The sequence below is a fragment of the Dermacentor variabilis genome, chromosome 2 (genome assembly GCF_050947875.1).
Source record: "Dermacentor variabilis isolate Ectoservices chromosome 2, ASM5094787v1, whole genome shotgun sequence".
NCBI classification, from domain to species: Eukaryota; Metazoa; Arthropoda; class Arachnida; order Ixodida; family Ixodidae; genus Dermacentor; species Dermacentor variabilis.
Window position 1 is genome coordinate 98,655,687 of NC_134569.1, and position 23,296 is coordinate 98,678,982.

Consider the following 23,296-nt stretch of genomic DNA (forward strand, 5'->3'; position numbering starts at 1 on the left):
ATTCATTTACACTCCAATGGTTTCCTATGGTATACGCTTTTCTTTTTGTCTTGCAAAGCTCTTGCGCCTTCTTGTATGTGAATGCTTATTTGCCTGGCCCCCGTATTACTTCTCCCGCTGGTTCTTTGTAAGCGCTGTTAGAAAAGAAGCCAACTTCCTAAGATGAAGTGACAGGTCTAGTTTTACGTAGAGTGAGAAGAAAAGAAAAAGAAACTAATTAAGCAGGACAGATTGCTGTATAAATTATATGTATCCCAACTGCAAAAAAAAAACAAAAAAACGGGGGAGCTAGCCAAGAAATATCTCGGGAAGGGGGAAAGATGGGCACTGCGAGGAAGTCACCTAATTTCATGACAAATAAATGTTCTCTCTCTCTCTCTCTCTCTCTCTCTCCACACAAATACATACACAAAATAATACACAAATCATACTTGACTTCCCACATTAATTATGTGTTTGTATCTGAAATTTAAGCTAGAAGAGCCGCTATGCAACGGAAAATACAAATGCAGTATTTGTCTTCAATAAGCCCGGAAGTGTTCAAGGAACGAAGAGTCCTATCGTTGATTGTCACGTGCACCCATATCTGCATGTGTCCGTACATTAAGTCTTCGAGCGCCATCACAGCTTCGCCATGGAGACGCCACGCTTTTTCATCGACTATGGTTGGGCGTTGCCCTTACCAAAGCCTATACGTTCCGCATAGGGATGACCGACACCCCAACCTGTGACCACTACAGCCATGAAGAATCGATCGACCACATTTTGTGCACCTGCCCGCAGTATAGTCCACAGAGGGAATGCATTCGCTACGAACTTGACCAACTGGACGACCAACCGCTATCGGAAAAATGAATTCTACACCGCCGAAGGGACTTAACGACACAGAAGAAGGCCGTGCAAGCGCTATTGCGCTTTTTGCGATCTACCGGCCTTTGTGAACGTCTTTGACTGGAACGTTTATTGTGTGTGTGTGTCTCCATGTGCGCGTCTTTTGTTTGTGTGTGTGTGTTTTTTAGCGTTTTCCTTTTTGTCATCTTTCTAACACCTATCTCCCATCCCCAGTGTAGGGCAGCAAACCGCAGACTGATATCTGGTTAACCACCCTGCCTTTCATTTTCATCTCTCTCTCTCTCTCTCTCTCTCTCTCTCTCTCTCTCTCTCTCTCTCTCTCTATCTATCTATCTATCTATCTATCTATCTATCTATCTATCTATCTATCTATCTATCTATCTCAAGACGCAAGTTGGATTCGTACATTACGCTGACCTTTTTTTTTTCTCACGCAAGAACGAACTTCAGCGCTGCGCTGAAAAAAAATAATAACGTAGTTAAACATGAAAGGGGCGTTCTCGTACTTTTTCTTTAATTTCAGCAAGAAAGTAAAATTATGCAAGTGTAGTTCCCGTGACAACGTTAGGATTATACGCACAAGAAGCCTTTGCAGAGAGTGCCGTAAGATGGCGCACAAAGCTGACATGAAAGCACTGCACATCCAGACACATGTGTACGAAACCAAGCCGCGACTCGTTCACTACCTCACGTCCAATTCTTTACAAAAGCACTATGTTAGCCACACAAATCTTGCAGTGTAAAAACATTGCCCAGAATGTTCTCTCCATTTTAACTAAATTTCATATTGGTGGTATTTATAGCGCACCAAGGGCAGTGACTTAAATTCTGTGCCACTCGCAAAACACACGTGCAACGCGTCACAGCGCTAGAGTGCGTAATTTATTGCAAGTGCCGCAAGTAATTGAAACACCTTCAACTGTGTGCGCGTATTACCCATAATCTACCCCTTATTTTTACCAAATAAGACAAGTTACCTAGTTTAGCTCGTTGAGGACACCGGGAAAATCTGCTACGAACCTCATTGAAAGAAAGAGAAATTTAGGATCATGTATTTATTTAAGAAGCTCATAACTAAGCAAGAAATGTTAAAGTACCGCCGCACATTACACATAACATGCCCCCAATTTTGACCAAATGTCTTCTTGCTTTGACGTAGAGTTTTCTCGAACCGCTGGGAAACGTTGCAGATAAGGGCGGTATGATGATTTAGAGCATTTTCATGACAAATGGCCCTCACGTTCAGAATGTTTCAAACAAACACGTACCCCACGCAGAACAGACTACATCACTACATGCCTGTCCTATACAAGAAATCATATTGCGAAAATTGCCATAGCACACTAGACGTACATCATTTGCTCTGGCCGTGTGGTCGGACCCACGCAGACAAGGAACAAGACTCCGCCAGGCTACAAGAAGCATTGCGCAGCACGGACCTGGTGGAGCAGCTCTGGGCCATCCAGTGAGCCCACGATGCGGCCAAGGAGTTACAACTCCCGGTCCCAACGTGGGAGTAGCCCGCTCTGTGGGACCTTGCGCCCCGTAGCTCGCAGGACCTTTCATTAAAGTTATTCCATCCATCCGTGTTTTGCCAGTTAAATATTTATCTGAAGCTCTTGAAACTTGGCTCATGAATTACCCATAACGTGACTCCCATTCCCTTAATATTTCAACAGTGTGGCCCGTTCGTTTTTTTTTTTCTTTCATAATATTTGGTAAACTACCTACGTGGTTCGTAAAGTACGTTCGCAAACCTTTTGAATTGACGCTTGTATAAGTCATTTTATACACAAACTTTATTTAATCTGCCCACTTGGAACTTTCAGTACACGTCACTGATATTGCGCTACCTATTTTCTGCAGATATAGAATTGCTACCATCTTTGATTCTCCCAGAATAACGGGAAAACTTTGCTAGCATTTCATATAATGTCTCTAAACAGGCAGAAAACGAGGGTTGGGTCATTGTCCTTGAGCCCCGAATTGACCTACAGATTTTTAAATCTAACTGCATGTCAACCCTAGCATGTCCCACAGGTCTTCTAAATATCCTCTCAGTGATTCGTTTCGTTTTCTTTTTTTCTTTTTTTTACACACCAACATGAAAACAGACATAAAATTTTCGAGAATTCTAATCGCACTACCACCGCACTCAGGAGAATAACACCCTCGAGGGTGAATTACATGTCGGAACACCTTTTTCTGCACCTTTACTTTCTCTGAAAAATTTTGTAAATGGGTGCATTCTTTAGCAGAACACCCGTAATGCGCCCTTTGAATTATTTAATGGAATTAAAAGGGTGTTGTATATGCAATGTATACCTTGCCGATATTAAAGGGCTTTGCGTAATTGTACATTTCAAACAAGTGAAAAAGTCAATACGAACTAGGAAAGAACAGCGCCAACTGAGACGATCACGAGCGGGAGAACGGCAATCTCAAGCAGCGTAAAGTCCGAGCACGTCTCGTTATATGTCCTTTACAGCCGCTTATTTACTCCTCATACTGTGACTTGTCGCACACATCAGCTACTGCGGTGTTGTGATATTCTCACCACGTGCAGTGAAAATGCGTGCGGGTAACCATCATAATCCTTGGGATATGTGCGTTGAGACACATTCGAGGCGACGAAGGCCGATGGCCTCTATACAGAGGGGGTACAACGGCGGTCAAGACATATAGAACTGAAACATTGTGTTTCAGTTCTGTGTTTGCTGTGTTTGCAAACTGTGTTTGCAAGAACTGAAACATTCAAACACAGTTTTTTCCTGAGGACCGTTTCCGACTGGAACTGTCTTCCAGGGGCCATCTTCCAGTCCCCTAATTTTGTTAAAGCTCTAGAAGAGCATTTGTTTGAGTGAATGAGTGCTGTATATGTGCGTATGCGTATATATATGAATGAATATGTACATGTTGTATATATATTTTTCTGCTTGTCTATTAGCGGCAATCTGTTAAAGTGCCGTTCTTTCTTCTTCTTTTTCTTTTTTTATGTCACAGTGTATTTACATGCCTTGTATAGCCCCTCCTGCATGGGCCATAACTGTTGGCCTGCAGTATTCTGAAATAAATAAATAAATAAATATAGCAATACAAAAAATTTGCATATATATATATATATATATATATATATATATATATATATATATATATATATATATATATATATATATATATATATATATATATACGTGTGTGTGTGTGCGGGCGTGCGTGTGTGTGTGTGTATGTGTGTGTGTGTGTGTGTGTGTGTGTGTTTGTGTGTGTGTGTGTGTGTGTGTGTGTGTGTGTGTGTGTGTGTGTGTGTGTGTGTGTGTGTGTGTGTGTGTGTGTGTGTGTGTGTGTGTGTGTGTGTGTGTGTGTGTGTGTGTGTGTGTGTGTGTGTGTGTGTGTGTTACGGGAGTCATACGCTCGCGTGCATCGGTAACGGCAATGCACCGCCTAAGCATGCCAGACTAACCTCGCCTGCTGCTACAGCACCACCGGCACGACCACTACTACCACGACGTCCAATGCTGTGACTCACTGCACTGCACAGAAATTGTGGGGGAACGTATTGCCTTAGCAGCAATAGTTTTCCTTGCGTGTCGTGTGGCAGAGATAGCGCGAACTATGTATGCCACGTAGTCCAGCTTGCGCTAGACATAAAGCGCCAACTGAAAACAAGAAGAAATGTTTGTACGCAGAGCTTCCGTGAAGGGGTATGCAGCGCATGCTCTCCTCAAAGTAGTGGATGCAGACAGTTCGGGAAAGAAAGACGAGAAGCAATCACGTGACCCACTTGTTAAGCAAACATAGAAACACTGCCAGACGTGCAGCTAAGGCATGCGCGTCCCTTCGTTGCGACCGTATCCAGCGCTAGTTATTACGTCACGCTCCCCGCGTATGTCTCTCCGTGCATTTCATTCATACGTCCCGTCTGCTGCTGCTTCTTATTTGGCCTCCGCTCGGCCTTTGTTTTGGCGGCGCGCCCAAGAGAAGGAGACAGCGTCTCGGGAGATACCGTGTACACTCGCGTAAGAGCCGCGCCCCGAGCTTGGTAGGTCAGGATTTCAAAAAAGGAAAGAAACTAAGACAGGAAAGTTGGAATAAGAAATGAGATAGTGTCCCTGCAGTCTGTCTGCTCTTTTATTACGGGGACGTGAGGTGCGGTGTCCTCCGGTATTGGGGTGAGAAGAGTTGAAAATTCAGCCGTGGAAAACGCCACGTATGAAACCTAGGACGACTCTATTCACCTGTGCTGCTGAAGCAAGCCTGAGCAACGGCGAAAGTGACAGTATTGAGAACTTAGACGGGAACCAAGCGCGTGATGTCCATGCGTGAAAAAGCAACAGCGTTCGCTCTTCGAGTACAATTGAACTACGTCGATTACGCACGACACCAAGACACGAAGAATTTAGCTGCCCCGTGTAAGGGGCCGCACGTCGTAGAAATAGCGAAACGAAAGTGTGGCAGCCCTTACACGAGTGCGTACGGTACGTAAGTCAAGATAAGCGAAACGACGTCCATGGTCGTCTCCGTGCCGCACCACTTGAGACGCTGATTGCTCCGGCCCCCGAAAGGACGCAGATTCGTAATTATACGCGTCTTCTATTTTTGCTTGTCTCATTACTAATATTTCGACTGGTGGTGTTATCCATTTTTTTTTCTTTCTTTTTTTTTCTTTATTGGCATCGAGGGACGTCTTCAGCGGCGCTACACTTGAGACGTGCAGGCACGATGCTGGCCCGGCTCGTCTCGTGGAATCAGGAATGAGGAAAGCCTACGCGATGGCGCAGGATGCTTGCACCAATGAGCACGCCATCCCTCGGGCGTAGTTTTTACTTTGCTTTCCCTGGGCTGCGGGTACCCATACTTCCGCGATGTGGCTATACTACTGAACCCTGGACGCCTATGCAACAATTATTTGAGTCTCTGTCGGTTTCTTTTTGTAATGTGTCCCTTTTTATTGCTTCATTTCGATTTCAAATGTCATCCGAATGTCATTGCCACAAGCAGTTGAGCCGGCGGCCTCGCGATACAAAAAGAAGACGAGGAGGAGTAGGAAACGGCAGGGAGGTCAAGTGGGTGTACGTTCCTGTTTGCTACCCTGTACGCAGGGACGCGGTAGTTTAGAGATTATAAGAAGAAATAAAAAGAAAGAAGGAAAGAAAGAGGAGGGAACACTCAGGGCGCGTTCATGCGGAAGTAGTACACATCGAGACTACAATCGCTGACTGAGGTCTGTCGAGTTCAGGAACTGCACTAACGCGTATGTCACTTCCTTAGCTTGCGACGCGTACCTCCAAGGACACTTGCAATCGTGGACAATCTGAAGTACGGCTGATCTAACGTTGTGCGCAGTAGAAGGAAGCTGGTCATAGCTGCGGGTACAGGTGGGGAGGAGATGTTCAGTAGACTCGCGCTGAGGGGAACGAACCCATCGCCGCTGACCCACTACTCCAGCTATGACTAGGAGTGCGTGACTGTCAGCAGAAGCTCTACGTTGTGGGCACAGTCATGTGTGGTTAGAAATAGAAAAGTCGCAGTTTCACCCGAAAGGCGGAAAGTTAATGGGGATAGCAATGTACTAGAAAACTACACGAAGTCAGGTTCGCAGCTTCTTCGGTCGTATATAGTACAGTAACAATTCACTTGCTGATTACGTTAACACAAGCACCGTGTCATACGGGCACAGGTAAACATGAACATATTTCATTCGATCGATGACCGCGAACACGCTGTCACGACAATGCTTTGACGAAGAGCCGCAGCAGCGGGGAGCGGGCGCTTCGTGCTGTCTCTCGCTTCAACGCGTCTCGGAAACTTGATTATGCGACCTCCAACACTAAACGCGCAGCAACACAGTACGCACAAAGCCATCAGCTATCTGGGCTCGCCCTGGCGTTTTGCACAAGCCACACAATACTTCCAAGATAAGGCGCGTGGGCCAAGTATGCGCTCAGCTACACGGACAACCTTGCAGCCACGTCCGGGCTAGAGGAACAGACGCACGCTCACCTACACCTCTAGCTCGCACTTGATCACGTTACCGCGCGCTCACGTCTCCCCTCCTTAGGGCGTCCTTGAACACGTGGCCTCTAACAATGGGCGCGCGGTGAAGCCGGCGAACGTCAACCCACCATCCTTCTCGGCTGACCGTCGCGCGCTTTCTCTCCCACCCACGGCACAAGGCGCGCGGGGCGCTATAGAATCGTATCGCACTTGGTCTTTACACGGAACATCAGCGCAACAGCGAAAATTCGCCTGGAATGTTTATATAATTGATATTACAATGGTATAGCTTTATTGAAAGAGGGATGGCTGATCGGCCTATTAAGGGTAATGGAGCTGGGGAATTGGCACATGAGGACAGGGCCAGCCACCGAGGAATGCTTCCCCGAATGGCTACATCATGCGGAGAATGCCCGATTCCGCAGCAAAGACGAACAGCACCCACCGACACGGTCGGCCCCTCCCGCAGAAGGACGGATAGACTCCTCGAAACTGGCCACTTTCCCCGGTGCTTTCGTCGGAGGGCTGCATACTTCGAGCACTCGCACAGCAAGTGCGGGATCGTTGGCACAGCTGCCGTTTTGCGCGCTTTGCAACTTGTTTGTACCGGGGGTAGCTCTAGCGCCGTGTTGCCCGGTAGGCGTCTTCTTTGCCTGTGCGCGCGCCATCGTGCAAGTACATCCGGCGTAAGTTCAGTACTGGTGAGGGCCTTGTGCACGTGTACTTGACATGCGCGCGACGACCTGCATATCGAGCTTCCTTCGGCGTATATTGTCGTAGACGCTCACGGATCAGTCGTCGCCTCTGCCGTTGTTCTAGGAAGGATATATCCTCGTTTCCGTTATTTTGCAGGGGCACAAAAGTTGCTACGTCGCTGCGGATGTTTAAGGTTAGTATCACGCTCACAGTGGCGTGAGCCTCTTCGTTCCCAGTTGCTCCCCAGTGGCCGGTCACACCACACACGGGCTTCGACTGCATGCACCGTGCGCAGCCTCCTGCTTGCCTCTGCTTCTACATTTAGAAGTACTGACTGTTGCGCGTGTTGATAATCCATACTCAAGGAAGAATGGCGCAAACGAAGAGGCACCAGATAGGAGTTGCTAGTCTGCGCTAGTACGTGTTTTTTCTATCTCGTCCCTGTTCGTTTGCGCCAGTCTTCCTTGAGTACGGTCTATATTGCGCCGATGTTCGATAATGTGTTGATGTGGTGGCGATTGCACATAGCATGTCGCCGATCGTCCAGTCGTGCGTGTCGTGGCAGTACAGTAACAACGCGGAGATATTGCAATAAAACTGGATGGCATTGCGGCCGCATGTTTGTATTCAAAGATATCGTTTGGGATTGCCCAAACACGCTAGGTTTTTCTAACGCTTCCCCTGCTCCACATAGGAAGTCCCGTACGCATACCGATGCGCCCAGTGTCATCTGACGTCACCTTTCAGGGACGTATCCATTCTGAGTGCTGCAATGTACTGGAAAAGGTACGAGAGTGCAAAGATGCTTCATGTTTGATCTGATTCAAGCGTCAGCCACGCGCGTTCATCGTTTCTGTTCTTTTTTTTTTCCCCACACTCGCATTCCTCAATTTCTTCGCGCATTCAATTTATCGCACGTACGCATCTGTTCACCCGAGAGGATTTTCAACTTTGCCAGCACACGCTCGCTCATTGACGTCTCTTTACAAACAGCGAAGCTTCGTCTGTCTGTCTTTAGCAACTTCACGACCTCCTTCATTTCAATTTTTTTTTATACATCTATAGTCCTCCTGCTTCGAGGAATCAGCGCTATCCTGCCTTTCTTGTCATGTTATTCTTCCCTAGCGTGTTTACAAAGCTGCTGCAAGACCCACGCTTCGCGAAGTATGAACTGCGTTTCCAGTGCTCAGCACTTTTCTTTATTTGCTTGTTTGTTTCCTTCCGTGCTTGTTTGCTTGTTTGTTTCCTTGTCTGTTTTCCCCCCTCTTGCTCCAGTTTATTTTATCGCTCCTAGCTCGATGAATCGATAAGATCAGAAAGGCCGATCGGGGCAAGCGGTCAGCACTCGCAGCACGCACCGGTCCCTTCCCGATATTTTGTGACGCGTATATAAGTCGTTGCAGTGTATCTCCACGCAAGTAGACAAACTACTTTCGCAAGTTTACTCCTTCGCGTCGCCTGCGGCGACACAGCACGCTTCAACAAAAAAAAAGTGCGCCGGGGCTTAATAAACGTGCCGTTCCCGTCTGAAGTGCCCGCGTACAGGTCTTTCGGCTTGGAAAGGCGCAGCAACGCGCGCTCCGTACGATCCTTTTTTTTTTTATGGTCACATGCTCTAAACACTGGCAAGTTTGACGGCTTGCCTTCTTTGGCGACCCACGCGCGCACCATGCCAGGAGGGCGGCCTTTCCTCATCTGCATATTTTCTTAGCTTTTTTGGATCTCGTAAAATTCAATGTCCGGAATGACCGTGCGGGTAGCTTTAGACAAAGCCCCCCGCCGGGACACTGCTGTATCAAATTTTCTCGACGTCCGAGTCAACAAAGTCTCCGTCAGAGCCTCGCAAGCTCGAATGTTTACGCTTAGGGCTTACTCATTGCCAGAGGGCAGTAACGCAATGCAGACAAAGTCTATAGTCTCTCTCTCTCTCTCTCTTTACTTTCTTTCCTTTCATTTATCGTGATGTTTCGGATTTCTCCAATATTTTGACTCGCATGCGTTGAAACACGGCTCACGCGAATTCGCCTATGTAAACAATTCTTGCACCCAGGACTCCTGCTCTCGCTCATTCTCTCTTCTTTCGGACGACTTGTCCCAAGCATAGCTATCATTAAAATTAATGACTATGTGCCCACATTGTTCTATAGCAAACATTGATGACGTAATAGCGATGTTACTTCTTTTTTTTTTCAGGTGCAGGGTATTTATTAGAGAAGCCGGTCGCCATCTGAATGAGCGGAAGCTTCGGACGCGAAAGCGCGTTATTCATGCATGTTCGATTCAGAATGTTTCAGTGGCGAAACTGAAGCCTGGCAAAAAAAAAAAAGAATACACACACACACACACACAACTTCTCATTTTCTCCGGGTTGCTTGTGTGTAAGAACTGATATTTCGGAAATTTATTATATTTTGCACCACGTGCAATCAAGTATACGCTCACCCCAGCCTTCTCAAGTGTGCGCTGTTGTGGGGACTCGCACTATCTCGTAGAGAAACGTTGCCTCAGGAAAGAACTTCGCAAAACAATGAGCGTGCATGCTTTGCCCAGGCAGCTTTGATAGCGCCGCATTCGATTAAATTACCCCCTTAACGTAGCCTCTCACCATAACTCTTTCTTTCACGTGGCGTCTTGTATACCTATTACTGAGCGCGAAGGAACTTCTGCGTCCGAAAGCGTCCTGCGTCCCTTCCCCTCCCTCAGTGCGTGTCCCGCTTTCCCCCAACTGCACTTCGCGCACTACACCGGGTGATTGGGACGGCACGAATTCGACCGCCATCCCTCTCGACTCACTCTCTCACACGTTCCCTTACGCATACAGCGTAAGACACAGCGGGGCGCTATAGGCTGTTGTCGCACTCGTACTTTATGCGGAACATCACGACGACGGCGAACATTTGCCTTGAGTGTGTCCTTATAATTGCTGTCGCGATGAAAGTCATACAAGGCGCTGACTTCCAACAACGCTTTCGATGGTGCACAGATTACATATTACAGACGTGTGCAAAAAGAAGAAAGCAAAATGCGATTAGCATCCAAGCGATGTAAAGACACACCGTATTGCCGAAGGCGCCTTTACTTACAATCTGTAGTGGGGGGAGTAAGCTCAGAATGTTAGTCGCATTACACCCACGTGCAACAGCGTCTATGCCCTCGGACGCCACAACGAGAGCTTCACCAAAGGCGGCCTCCTAGCCGCAGCCAGCTTTGTCCCTCTGGCGCTGTGCAGTTGAGGTTCAGCAGGTCTAAGTTAAAAGGAACTACGGCATCATTGCATTGCTTTTTGAGGCGTCAAACTTCAAATTTCATTGTCAGCTAGAACGTCGCGAGTTGTCACTTAAGTCGGCCATGTACTTTCCTTGTTTTTTTCGCGAGCCAGAGTGACATCTCAGGGGCTAGATAGCAGACAGCATCCGCATGCCAAAGTGAGTGAAGCAGGCCAAGAATGGTAATCGCGTTGAAACAATCTAAGGTGTAATATCGACGAAGTAAAAGAATGTTTCACAACTCAAACGCCGCGTTCTACAAATTTGCAATACCTTTCAAAGAACTGCCCAATAAACGCGCACAATGTCACTTTACGATGAAGACTCTTGCAAAGTGTTAGCATGCAAACTTTGAATTCTAAAATTCCTTCCACTTGGTCAATACGATACTTAAGATTGATTTTATTTTATCTTTTCTAAAACATTTGAATATCGGGTGTTTTATTTAGCTGCACCAAATTTTAAAAAATTGCCTGTGCCAGATAACAACTTTAACCCTTGAGCTAGATTACTCGATGGGGCGGCGATTACTTCAACGAGAAACCAATTTGCACTAATCTAGCTACAGTAATGAACTTTTTAGCTCATTATTTTACTGTACATACTTCAGCGCGCACGCACACATGTAGACACACGCACACAAAGAAAAGCTAGCTTTCCAGCTATTGTCACTAGAGCTTACCTTTCGATTTGTTGCACATTAAACGCCAAACCACGGCGATATATTTTCTTCGCGGAACCAAATCGCAGCTCGCAGGAGACGCCAGACGAGAGAATTTGGAACGCGTGTGCGCGGATATGCTCTGTTTTAAAGTGCAGCTCTTAGGCGCCTGATTCTGCGTTGAGCGTTGGCGTCCCTCGGCGTAACCGCATGAACGTGCTCGTGCCAATGCTCGCGCGTTCGTCATCATCTTCTACCACAGCTGGCTCCGATACCACTCATCATGCCATCGTTCCCATACTGCCCCTCCCTCTGCGAAGGCACTGACGGCACTGGCCACTGCCAACGGTGATTGCGGTCTCATCATCATCATCAGCAGCAGCAGCAGCCTGGTTACGCCCACTGCAGGGCAAAGGCCTCTTCCATACTTCTCCAACAACCCCGGTCATGTACTAATTGTGGTCATGTCGTCCCTGCAAACTTCTTAATCTCATCCGCCCACCTAACTTCCTGCCGCCCCCTGCTACGCTTCCCTTCCCTTGGAATACAGTCCGTAACCCTCACTGACCATCGGTTATCTTCCCTCCTCATTACATGTCCTGCCCATGCACCCCCCCCCCCATTTCTTTTTCTTGATTTCAACTAAGATGTCAGTAACTCGCGTTTGTTCCCTCACCCAATCTGCTCTTATTATTAGCCTCAATATATCGCGAAATGAAAACACGTATCGAGCGTCGCTCAAATTTCGCATTAGGAAGTACTGTAACTGACGGACACATATTAATCTTTAGAATCTAAAAGCCACGAGACGCAGGAAACAAGCCACACACTTATTTCTTAATCCAATGACATAGAACCTTCTGTCTAAGGATAAAAATTAAAGAAGTTGAGGTATGCCAGAAAATTCTAAGGAAATTCACAGCCTTTTTTTTTTTAGTGTTCACCTTCCGCGTTAACGAGTAGCTAGCTAGCTGGCAAATAGCAGCGAGACGTTACCATTCTGCGTTCACTTACTTTCTTAATCATTCTCTTCGCTAACATTACCCATATTTATTTGCAATGACAACACTGCAATGTAAGTAGCGGTTTTGATTTTGGAGTTCATAAAGCATGGTTCTCAACTGATAACCATCAATAAAAGTTGTTGTTCTGTTATTTTCCACGTTCCATCCTGTGCACGAAGAACTGAGAAAGATCCCAAAATCCCATGAAAAGTATTATCTCCAGTTTATAACGAGGCTTCGTCCGTGGTAGTACAGCTACGTTGACGTGACGCCACAAGATGCCGTAAAGTCTATGTGTGAAGCATTAATTATCTCAAACACTCATAATGATAACTACTAATTTGCAAAATGTGTTCCAGCCGCGTTAAGCTCATGAAAAACAGGACAGGCTTTTAGAAATGTCTTCTTTTGCAGCTTTAGTTCCGTAGCCGCAGTCTCTATACTGCCGTTTCCCGAGAGCATTAATTCAGCGCGCGTGCGTACCTCGCATAACCTCTGGTTGAGAAACTCGCTGAACGACATCTCACAACTGAAGACGTGACATTTTCAACTGAAGCCCCTGAAGTACTTAATTCGCAAGACGCTGCAAAATCGCATGATGAAGTCGGCTACGTACATTTCATTCTTCAGTACTATCAGTTTTTATTTGAAAGGGGACTGACGAAAACCGCAGTTCGAGAGCGTTGTAAGCCTCACAAATAATTTTTCTATTGCCGCCAAATCTAAGCTATGTTAGGCTGCGTCATGAAATTGTGCTCTTGCGTTTATGGAATCAGTTTTGGTTTCCAAGGGTTCACAGAGTAGCGTGGCGAAAGAGGACATTTGAGCGCTCACTGTCTGGTTCTCGGAGCTTAATTATGTATGTACACTCCACAGGTAACAACAAGATCGGATATTTGTGTGTTTGTGTGCCATCGTCGAAGCAATTTGTAACTCGAAACTTGGCTTGTAACTTGAAACTCTGCTTAAACAAAATATAAAACTCAGTAAACCAGACTGAGGCGTCTCTGTAACATGACTTAATCTGCGAGTAGGACGAGCGTTTTCTATTTTATCTTTCCACGTTATTGCTGCATTACAAATGCTCGCCCTTGGCGGTAACAGAACCACATTTCTTCATTTTTTTTTTTTAGTGGGGTCTTGCCAACAGACTCGCAGACAGTCACAACATCGGCGAGATCTGGAGCATGAATGATTTCCCATTTTAATATTTTAAACTCTCTGGCTCTCTGCTCACCGGAAATAATATATTTCGTAAATTTGAGCGCAGCTGTGTGTGCTTTACAAGAAACCACTACTTATGCAGATTAAGTTCAACAATTCATTTTGACCAACTGATCCCATACGCACGAAACAACTTGTAAAATTTTCTAGTACTAAACTGTGGTTCTTCTCTTTAATGGTATTACAATATAGAAACGTGGTCGCGGACTTCATGTTTTTAACAGCGGTGCTCAGGCGGAGCAACTGTCGCACTGACTGTCACGTTAACACTACCTGTAGCAACAACACTACCACTACCGTCACACTTAGCAACTTGTGGCAGGGCGTTCACTCCCCACGCTAGAGCGCATAAATGTTATCAGTGCTTCGTCGCCTTTTTTTCGTTCAGTACCGCGAACTACCGGCACGTGTTGATAAAGAAATTACAGCTCTTGAAATAGTTCGGCCAAGACGTCGTGTATCTACATTACCTTGGCCGACAACGGTCGATCGTTGAAATCGCACACCCGTGGAAATCTTGAAATGTGCAAGAGTCACACGACCCAATTAACGACCGGGCTGCACACGAATCTGTAACCGCAATTTTTAGCGTTGGTTTTATGTTACCGTGTCTTCCAACTCCGGCTACCTAAATCACCAGGACGTCTAGAAGGCGAAGCAAGGAAGCAGGCGAGGATGTTTGAACATTATCAGTTGTTGGAAAAGACTAGATGGATGGATAGCGAGTACTCATCATCATCGCCTACGCGCAACGGTACGAGAAAACTAATTGCGGGACCGTCGTGAGACTCGGAAAACTCGACACGGCACGTTATTGTCCCGCTCTGGTTATGGAACCATCGCTAAGAAGTTAGCACGATGCGTCTGTCACGGTGCTCGTATTACGGGCCTGAAAATATGGGCAGAAAGAAAATGGAATTGAGCGATTCAGGTTTAACGACGAGTCGTGCTGTGTCCGGGCTTAGATAATCGGCGCCGCGTGTTCGTTTTTTTTTTTTTTTGTTTGTTTTTGTTGTTGCTAGTCAGTGGCTCTTGTTAAAGTTTAGACTAAATTGGGACCAAATTAGGTTGACATCGGCACACGTTCGGGCGCACAGTGGGCTTCGGTGCTTGCTAAGCCCAAATGTCATCTGTCGAAATATTAAATTCCATTATGGTAGCCGTATTTTCTGTTTCCGTCGCTTCCGTGCTGTGGTCGAAGAGGTGCAGCGCTGTCGAGATCCCGTGTTCTCGAGGTCGTCATTATATTGAGCAGAGGAGGCTGTCCATATAAGGTTACGACATCATCCTTAGATACAAGCAGCTGGTACACGTATTCCCCTCGTTTCTCTGATATGCTTCTCTCACTCTGCTCAGCGGGGATATAACCGAAGAGGGATGGGGGGGGGGGGGGGGTTCCACTGGGCTGGTGCTTCCCACCCCCACCCTGCGAAATTTTGGTGTATTACGGATACGAGGCCAAAAACCACGTGCGACAAAGCCCGCCTGCCCCACACTTCTCTCCCGGTCAAGTACGTGCCCCCACCTTGCGAAAAAAAAACTTCCTGGCTAAGCCACTGCAGCCCGGAGCACTATCGCAGCGGTTGTCTTTAAGAATATCGCATACCGATCAGCATTCACCGATGGACCTGCACGTAGCCAAACTGTAAACGACCCGTGAATGGTTCTGTTTACGTATTTACCTTCCTGCACCGGCCTCTTTGCCGGTGCAGCAACAAATTGCAGCGTAACAAATTGTCTAAGCTGATGTTCAGTAAAAGAAGCTTCAAGCAGGGATAGATCTTGTGAAATGCTCCGAAGGCGCTCCGCCGGCGACAAAATCCGTCGCCGGGCATTTTTGCGCGGTTCCCGTATACATCATCTGTTTCTCAATATCTCAGTGGAGTGGGTACAACTGGTGCTTCTATATACATATGGAGCACTGATACAACGAAAGTTTGGAAGCAGCCAAGGTCGCAGCCTTGACACATATGATCTGTCCAGGTACGCAGTAACCTTGACACTAATCGAAAAGTCCGTACACCCTTCGTGAAAACTTTACAGTGGAAACGGGGCGTAACCAAATCCTCCCCTGCATAGGGTAGCTGGTGTCTTGTTGCAGCCACCGTGCTAGACAACTGACAAAACCAATAAAACGTTCGCGTCCTCACCCCCGTCTTTTTTCGCACGTGTAGACACACTGCACTGCTGAGAGTAAGCCTTAGTCACGTGCCAACTGTGTTCCCTACAGCTTTTGGCAAGGCGCCTGAGAGGAAAATTCGCGCAGATTTCTCACTTCCAGCGCTCCCTCCCCCCCTCCCACCCTTCGCATTTTTCTTTCTTCTTCTCTGTCCATCGCAGCTTATCTGATTTCGTCAAAGCCGCGCCTACACTCGAACACGCAACCGCCGTTCTCCGCTTACCCGCGCAACCCGTTCGCGTTTGCAGCAGGCGCCTCGTCGTCGGGCCAATAAAACGCCGCGGATGGCGCAGGCGACGAAGTTCTCGCCTCCCGCAACCCTCCCCTAGGCGACCCCCTCTCCCGCAGCTGCCTGTTATTCCCTTTATTACTGCGTCTGCCTCGTCATCATACCTGAGACTCGCTTCAAAACGAACGGGTCGGATAACTCGGAAAGGCAATCTCGTCAGTTGGTAATCGCTGCGGCTTCGCTCCAGGGACGCCCCGACGCTACCGCTAATGACGCTCGGAAAAAAAAAAAGTGTTGCGCGTCTTTGTATGCGCGCGTTTCAGTGGAATCGGCAGCGGCTGAACGTGAAACCCCCTCTTTTGTTTTCATTCTTCAAAACAGCGCGCGTGCCTATACAACTAAGCACGGTGTCAGCTTCCCGCGACGACAGCGGCTGCAAGGGACTCGGGAACGCGCCAAAGTGAGAATTAAGGGAAAGAATTGAAGTTGACGATGCCCCCTCATGGTGTAGCTATTATACATTTACTTTATCTCCCCTTCTTCCAGCGCAGTCATGTGCCTCCATCTTCGTTTTGTATCATCGCGTGCGGCAGTTCCCTGCCACCTTTCCCCTCCTCGACTCTCTCGGCTCGTATAGCATGTCGCAGCCCGCTTAACGACTCAACTCGTTATGCGGTTACACCCGCGTGTCGTAATTTTCGCTCCGCTTGTTTCATAGACGATGCTTCAGTAGCAGCTACCGCACTTATGGTTCCTTATTCGTTGCTTCGCCAGTATTTTTTCTCCATTTCTCTTTCTTTGTTCTTCTAGTACGTGTATCCTTTACCGCAACGTGCAAAACGTGGGCATATAGGATTCCAATCGGCGCCAAATCCAAATGGGCTGTCACCTCATCAGTGGTGGCATAGTCTTGCCCCCTTGTCTTTCCGTTGCTTCCCTGTGTCCAATAAGTTATCAAAGTAACGAAAATGAAGCCTGTAATGCATGATGGTGCCTGCTATACCTGGGAGTTTCAGTTCTCTGCACTGCTTCATCCTGAGTTTAGTGAACAGAGTAGATTAGGCTCTATTCGCCAAGAGAGCTTTCGCTATCGCGTCGGACGCAGTCTGCGCCTAGTCCACAGGGGGGACGACGATGTCATTTCTTCGAGCACGTTTCTTTTTTTCGTTATTTTTCCCTTCTGGGGCCCAATTTGCCTTGACGTGGAAACAAAATCGAGAGTAGCGAATGTGGATGAGCCGTCGCTCGCTTAATTGCGTCGAGTCTCTCAGGTTTCAGATCAGGCTGGGAAAGTTCACAGCCATCGCGCGTGGCTGCTCGTAAAGTGTAAAAGTTTTAATTAGGAACCAACTCGCTTGCGCGCCACGTTTCTCGAACTTCCAGCTAAGTGGAAGAAAGTAAAACGAGAAAAGAAGAAAAAGAAGAAAGAAAAGCGGCGAGGCAGAATTCAAATTTCTTGGCGGGCGATATATGTGGCGCGCTGTGAAAACGTGTCGAGACAGACGACGAGACGTATTGCATATCACTGTGAAACGATTCGACCGACGGAGTCTTATTTTATATGCATAGTGTACAAGCTTTTTATGGTCACAATTCAATGGAGCATACCTGGAGGAGATGAAGTGCCTGGCAGCACAATCTTGACTGAGGGCTTTCACCCTACCGCATGCGTGTTCTCAACAAAGTGCTTTCTTGAGTAGGACTCGTAGTGCTCGTCCGTTGTGTCTTTGTGCTTGCGTTCGCTTGCTTTGCGCTAAACCTACTGTAAGCGTTTTTTTCTCCTTCTCCTTCAGCTGCTTAAAAACAAAAGTGTTGCGAGAATAGGAAATGCCTGAGGTCCTTGCGGTCGCGCTCAACTATTTCGAATTCATTCTACTCCACAAGCTATATAAAGTGCCACTGCCTCGTATGCGTGTGATGTATGTGGTGCGGACAATATGCCCGCCCCCTCGATGATCTTTACATCCATGTCATCAACGTCATTGTGGTCTGGTAGAATGGCGTGCAAATATTTTTGGCTATTTATTGATTATAGCTGTTCATTATACGCCATAAATCATTCCAGGGAATTAACGCCAGTGATATGGGAACACTGCACTCTATCGGTGCTAACATATGGGGCAGAAACTTGGAGGTTATTAAAGAAGCTCGAGGACAAGTTAAGGACAGCGCAAGGAACGATGGAATGAAAAATGTTAGGCGTAACGATAAGAGGCAGTAAGATAGCTGTGTGGATCAGAGAGCAAACGAGGATAGCCGACATTCTAGTTGATATAAACAGAAAAAAAAAATTGAGTTGGGCAGGCCATGTAATGCGTAGGGTAGATAACCGGTGGATCATTAGAGTTACCGAACGGGTGCCAAGAGAAGGCAAGCACGGTAGAGGACGGCAGGAAACTATAAGTGGGATGATGAAATTAGAAACTTTGCAGGCTCAAGTTGGAATCAGCTAGCACAAGACATGGGTAAGTGGAGATCGCAGGGAGAAGCCTTCGACTTGCAGTGGACATAACAATAAGCTGATTATTATTATTATTACTAGTAGTAGTAGTAGTAGTAGTAGTAGTAGTAGTAGTAGTAGTAGTAGTAGTAGTAGTAGTAGTAGTAGTAGTAGTAGTAGTAGTAGTAGTACTCGTAGTATCGCCATCATCAGAACGCCATGCCTCTCCGTAAGCAGCTGCGGCAGCCGAATCGCGCACTAGATTAATAATTATCAAAAATCGCGTTGAATTTAGAGGTCTCACTGCATGAGAATGGCAGAAGCCGAAAAATACTGAACCTACAACCTATCAGTTTATCGGTGTACGCAAAGGCGTCAATTTCGATATTTTCCCAACACGCTGACCGGTCACAGTTTGTAGCATATGTAGAAGCACCAACTTGCATCGGCCAACTTTTATGAGTGGCAATTATCCAAACTAACACGCGCATATACGAGCATATAGTGCAGCCATTATAACACTATGAAAAAAAAAATTGAACTGCGAGGACATGCCGCACGCACAAGCAATGTGACAGCTGCAAATCCGTCGTTCGAGTGCTCCGGTTGCTTTCGTTAGCCTCATATTGGTTCTGAGCCACACTCGCTCCTACATGCAGATGGCGCCAAGAGGAGCTTCGCTCTTGCGGCACCGTCTGTCAATACAAAAAGACGAGTGTTCGTCACGTGTACGTGTAATCGTTAGCAGCTTATTAACAAGAATGGCCGCTGTTCTTTTACTCTCCTCCGTATTTCTTTCTTATTTCTTTTTGTTGTCTCCTCTCCTTTCGCAATCATGGCATTAATAACTCGACCTGCGTCTTCCGCCGCGACCAGTTTTCAAGGTTACGTGTGGTTTGTATTGGTTCGGCTCGAGGTTCACGTTGAAGCCGTGTCGCTCCCGCTCTTTTTTCTTTCTCCTTCTTTTTCTTTTTCCGCGTCAAACGCTACAAGTATGGGGAAGCTAGAGACGACGCCGTTTTAACGCACACAGACGCGTGTAGAATGGAGATCAAACGGACGCGTCTCGCCTTACGAGGAACAGTGCTTAGTGCTAAGTTTTCGACCGTCGTCGCAACGTGACCGGAGGAACGGAAGATTTGAATGCGCAGCGCGTCTATGGCGACGTGCAGCCTCGGCGTAGTATTCTCCTCCTCTTCGCGTGCACGTCGGAGGCCTGGAAAAAGGTGAGCCCTTGCGAAAGATTAACGAGAGGGCATTAAGCGCTCGACCCTATATATATATAGTGACACAAGGTGCACCCGTGCGGAAGTCGCGAGTGCTCGAGGAGCGAACGGATGAGCGGAATTCCGATTAGTTGCTAACAGTTAGTTTCGAGAAGTCCTAGTTGTTACGCTGGCCTACGGGGGTCGGAATTCAGGCGATATCAAAGAACCTTAACGCGCCACCGAAGACTGCGAGAAAGAATGGGTGCCAAGGAAAAAGAAACGCTAGTCTAATATGGCAGAGGATTGTACAGGGTGTCTTTATTTTAGATCGTATTGATCTTTTTGCGAATTAGGCTATGACCGTAGTGAACGTAGCATTATTGCATATCGGTTCGTCGACAAGGTGGGCATACCTTGGCGCTAATAAGGTGAGTATCAAAAGATTTATTAACAAAAAGTTGGAAAAAAATTATTAGGGCATTGGAGGCAGTTGTCTATATGTTAAGTTAGGAGGCAGACTCATTTTAACGAACCCCTGTATTTCTTGTAGTCTTGAAAATTGCGCCAAACTTGAAAATTTTATCATCGAATTTAAACGCTCAATCAGGGCAATATTGAAACCGAGCGCGCGCCGCGGTCGCGTCAGACGGAAACGCCCTGCGACGGTGTGTGGCGAAGTTTGGATGATGGCATGTGGAGGTCAAATACTGATGCGGCACGTTGTTGCGGAGGACGCTTGCTTGGCAAAACGTGCTGCATCAGTTTCTGCTGCAAGTGGTCGCGATGCTCAGTTTCAAACTTGGTGGCGCTTTTCATCGCAGGGATCTTCCGTCTGATCTGACAGCGAGGCTTCCTTTTCCTCTCTCATCGTGCGCTCGGTTTCTACATTGTCCGATTGAGCTTTGAAATTCGACGGTGAATTTGTTGAATTAGACTTAATTTTCAGGATGTACAAAGGGAGGTATGCATTAAAATGTGACTGCCTTCAAAGTTGCTGTTTCACAGTTGCCTTCAAAGTTGCTGCCCCCAAGGTTCAAATAAAAGATAACTTAACTGCATTTTTTGTTGATTAATCTTATGATACTCAGGCTATTAAGGCTCATTCACACCGGCGACTTACAGTGGTCGCGCGACCAAGTTGGTCGCAAATGCTCGCTTTTCTCGTTCGTCCGTCCGTCCGTCTCGACCACTACCCCGTCGCCGTGTTGTCGTCGTCGTCGATTTCATCCTCATTCTACGGCGAAGAAAAGCAATGCTTCGTCCTCCGCCGCTATGGTGGGAGCCGAACTCACGTCATATCGCAGTGAGGATGCGGATGCGCGAGCTGTAGCGCATCATTAGCACTTGGAAGTTTGCGCGGTGTTTTCGTGCTTCACGCGGAGTGCGAGAGTGGTGACGTCGGGACGTCTGGTTTTGAAGGAAACAGAAAGCAATGTACTGTAGCGCACGATAACGACGTTGTTGCGAATGGCAATAAAAATAATAATATTTGGGGTTTTACGTGCCAAAACCACTTTCTGATTATGAGGCACGCCGTAGTGGAGGACTCCGGAAATTTCGACCACCTGGGGTTCTTTAACGTGCACCTAAATCTAAGCACACGGGTATTTTCGAATTTCGCCCCCATCGAAATGAGGCCGCCGTGGCCGGGATTCGATCCCGCGACCTCGTGCTCAGCAGCCCAACACCATAGCCACTGAGCAACCACGGCGGGTGCGAATGGCAAGGAAGGAGTTGCGTTCCTGGGAAGCTGCCGTTGTCCGCCGTGAAAGCGTGTTGTCACCGTAAATGAGTTCATTGTAGATGAAGGAAATAGCTGAACTTTGTTGACCTATATAGAATCATGACCATATACAGCCAGCGGACAATGAAGCACATATTCATTTTCTTTGCCTAGCCCGCCTGCGGAACTTCGTGTGGCTTCTGCTGGGTCGGTGCCTCCGCGGATATACTTGTGGATAAAGAGAAGTTTAATAGACAATGCACGGAACGTACCCAAATAACAAGGGTTAGCAATTCTCCCCTTAAGTGTGACGTTGCAAAAGGCGTTCCCCAAAAGCTACAAAAAGAAATGAAAGTACGGCAAAAAAAAAAATCATATTGCACACAAATAATGTTTCAAGGACACGCATTTTTTAATGGTTTTTTGATACGTGAATTATTTTTAGTTCCTTTTAAAGAAACAAGGTTTTATACCATAACAGGACACAGGGCAATCCGCTATAGCTATTAGGCAGTTTTAGTGCTGCGCCATGACGACACGTACGCAGCACGCAAGCGCTTTGCAGAACAGGGCAGAGCGCCTCGTGACAACTGTCTTTTTTTTTTTTTTTAGTGCATGGGAGTGTCCGCGTACGTAAACGTAAGAAAACCTGATGCGTCACGTGGAGTGGAGGATAGAAATAAAAGAGCTTGTTCTATACAATCAAGCCAAGCCAAACCAGACGTGCTATCCTGGTGCCAAACCTGATTTCGGCACAGTAGCCGCCATATTGCGAAAACGAACAATCTCGCGCTGTCACACGCAAACGAGAACTACAAGAGCAGCACGCCGAGGCCTGCGTATTGTTAGGAATGCTCATGCAAGCCGTCGCTCGGGTTCATTGGGGTGCTCGGAAAAAGTAATAACGTTGCCTCACGCGAGCTGCTGGAGGCTTACTTTATTCATGTGGATGATGGTAGTACTATCAGTGACACCTCTGCTTTGCTCAGGAAAGCGAAATTTGATATAGTAGATAAGCCCCTGTGAATACATTTGGTGGCCTTCACTGTACGCGTGCCTCACAATTTGGGGGAAATTTTCGTCCTGACGTGCTACATTTATTAAAGATCAGTTGTAAGTGAACATTGTCCTGTATCCTCCCTCGTCCTCGTCCAATTTTGTGCTCGTTGTTTAGTCTCTATATTTGATGGACAGTCTACAAAGAAAACAGCTGCAGAGGAAGATATATATATATATATATATATATATATATATATATATATATATATATATATATATATATATATATATATATATATATATATATATATATAAGTAACGCCAGTGAGCGAATCAAATGACAAATCACTACACTCAACTTCTGAATTTTAGGTCCGCTAATAGGTATCTCTAAAGCCCATTGAACCTCTTAATAAAATGGCGTATGATATTCCAAGGCTTTTTCATTTATACACTGGTTTGCTTTGATTTGACTGTGACAAAGGATTCGATGACAAAAGATGACAACTGTATTTAGACATTTGTCATACTGCTCTGTCCACGCACATCTGGCATCACCATTCTTCCATCGACAACCACTGCGCAATCTCCTTCGCCCTCGCGACATCGCCGTGGAGTCGTCTCCCCCTCAGCATCCGCCCAATTGGGTGGTTGCATTTCCGCATTTTTTTATAACGGTGCGGCACATGAATATTAAAACCGCATGCGAATAAAGTTAAACATAAACATCGCCCGAGAATACACGTTGCATAGGATGAAAGTACCTACACATAATTGTGCGCCTCGCCGATAGACGTATCGCATCTAAAGCCGCTTCG

General features: G+C 46.8%; 1 protein-coding gene across 5 annotated transcripts in view; it reads left to right on the plus strand.

Annotated features, from left to right (window-relative positions):
- LOC142572359 (calcitonin gene-related peptide type 1 receptor-like) overlaps positions 1–23,296 on the plus strand; it is a 357,475-nt gene that overhangs the window by 266,789 nt on the left and 67,390 nt on the right. Inside the window, exon 1 of one of the 5 annotated variants that reach the window (XM_075681423.1) lies at positions 19,526–19,774. The exons of the other annotated variants lie outside the window; for them this stretch is intronic. The gene's annotated coding sequence lies outside the window, so the exon portion shown is untranslated. Of the gene's footprint in view, positions 1–19,525; positions 19,775–23,296 lie in introns of those variants that run through there. 5 annotated transcript variants of the gene reach the window in all.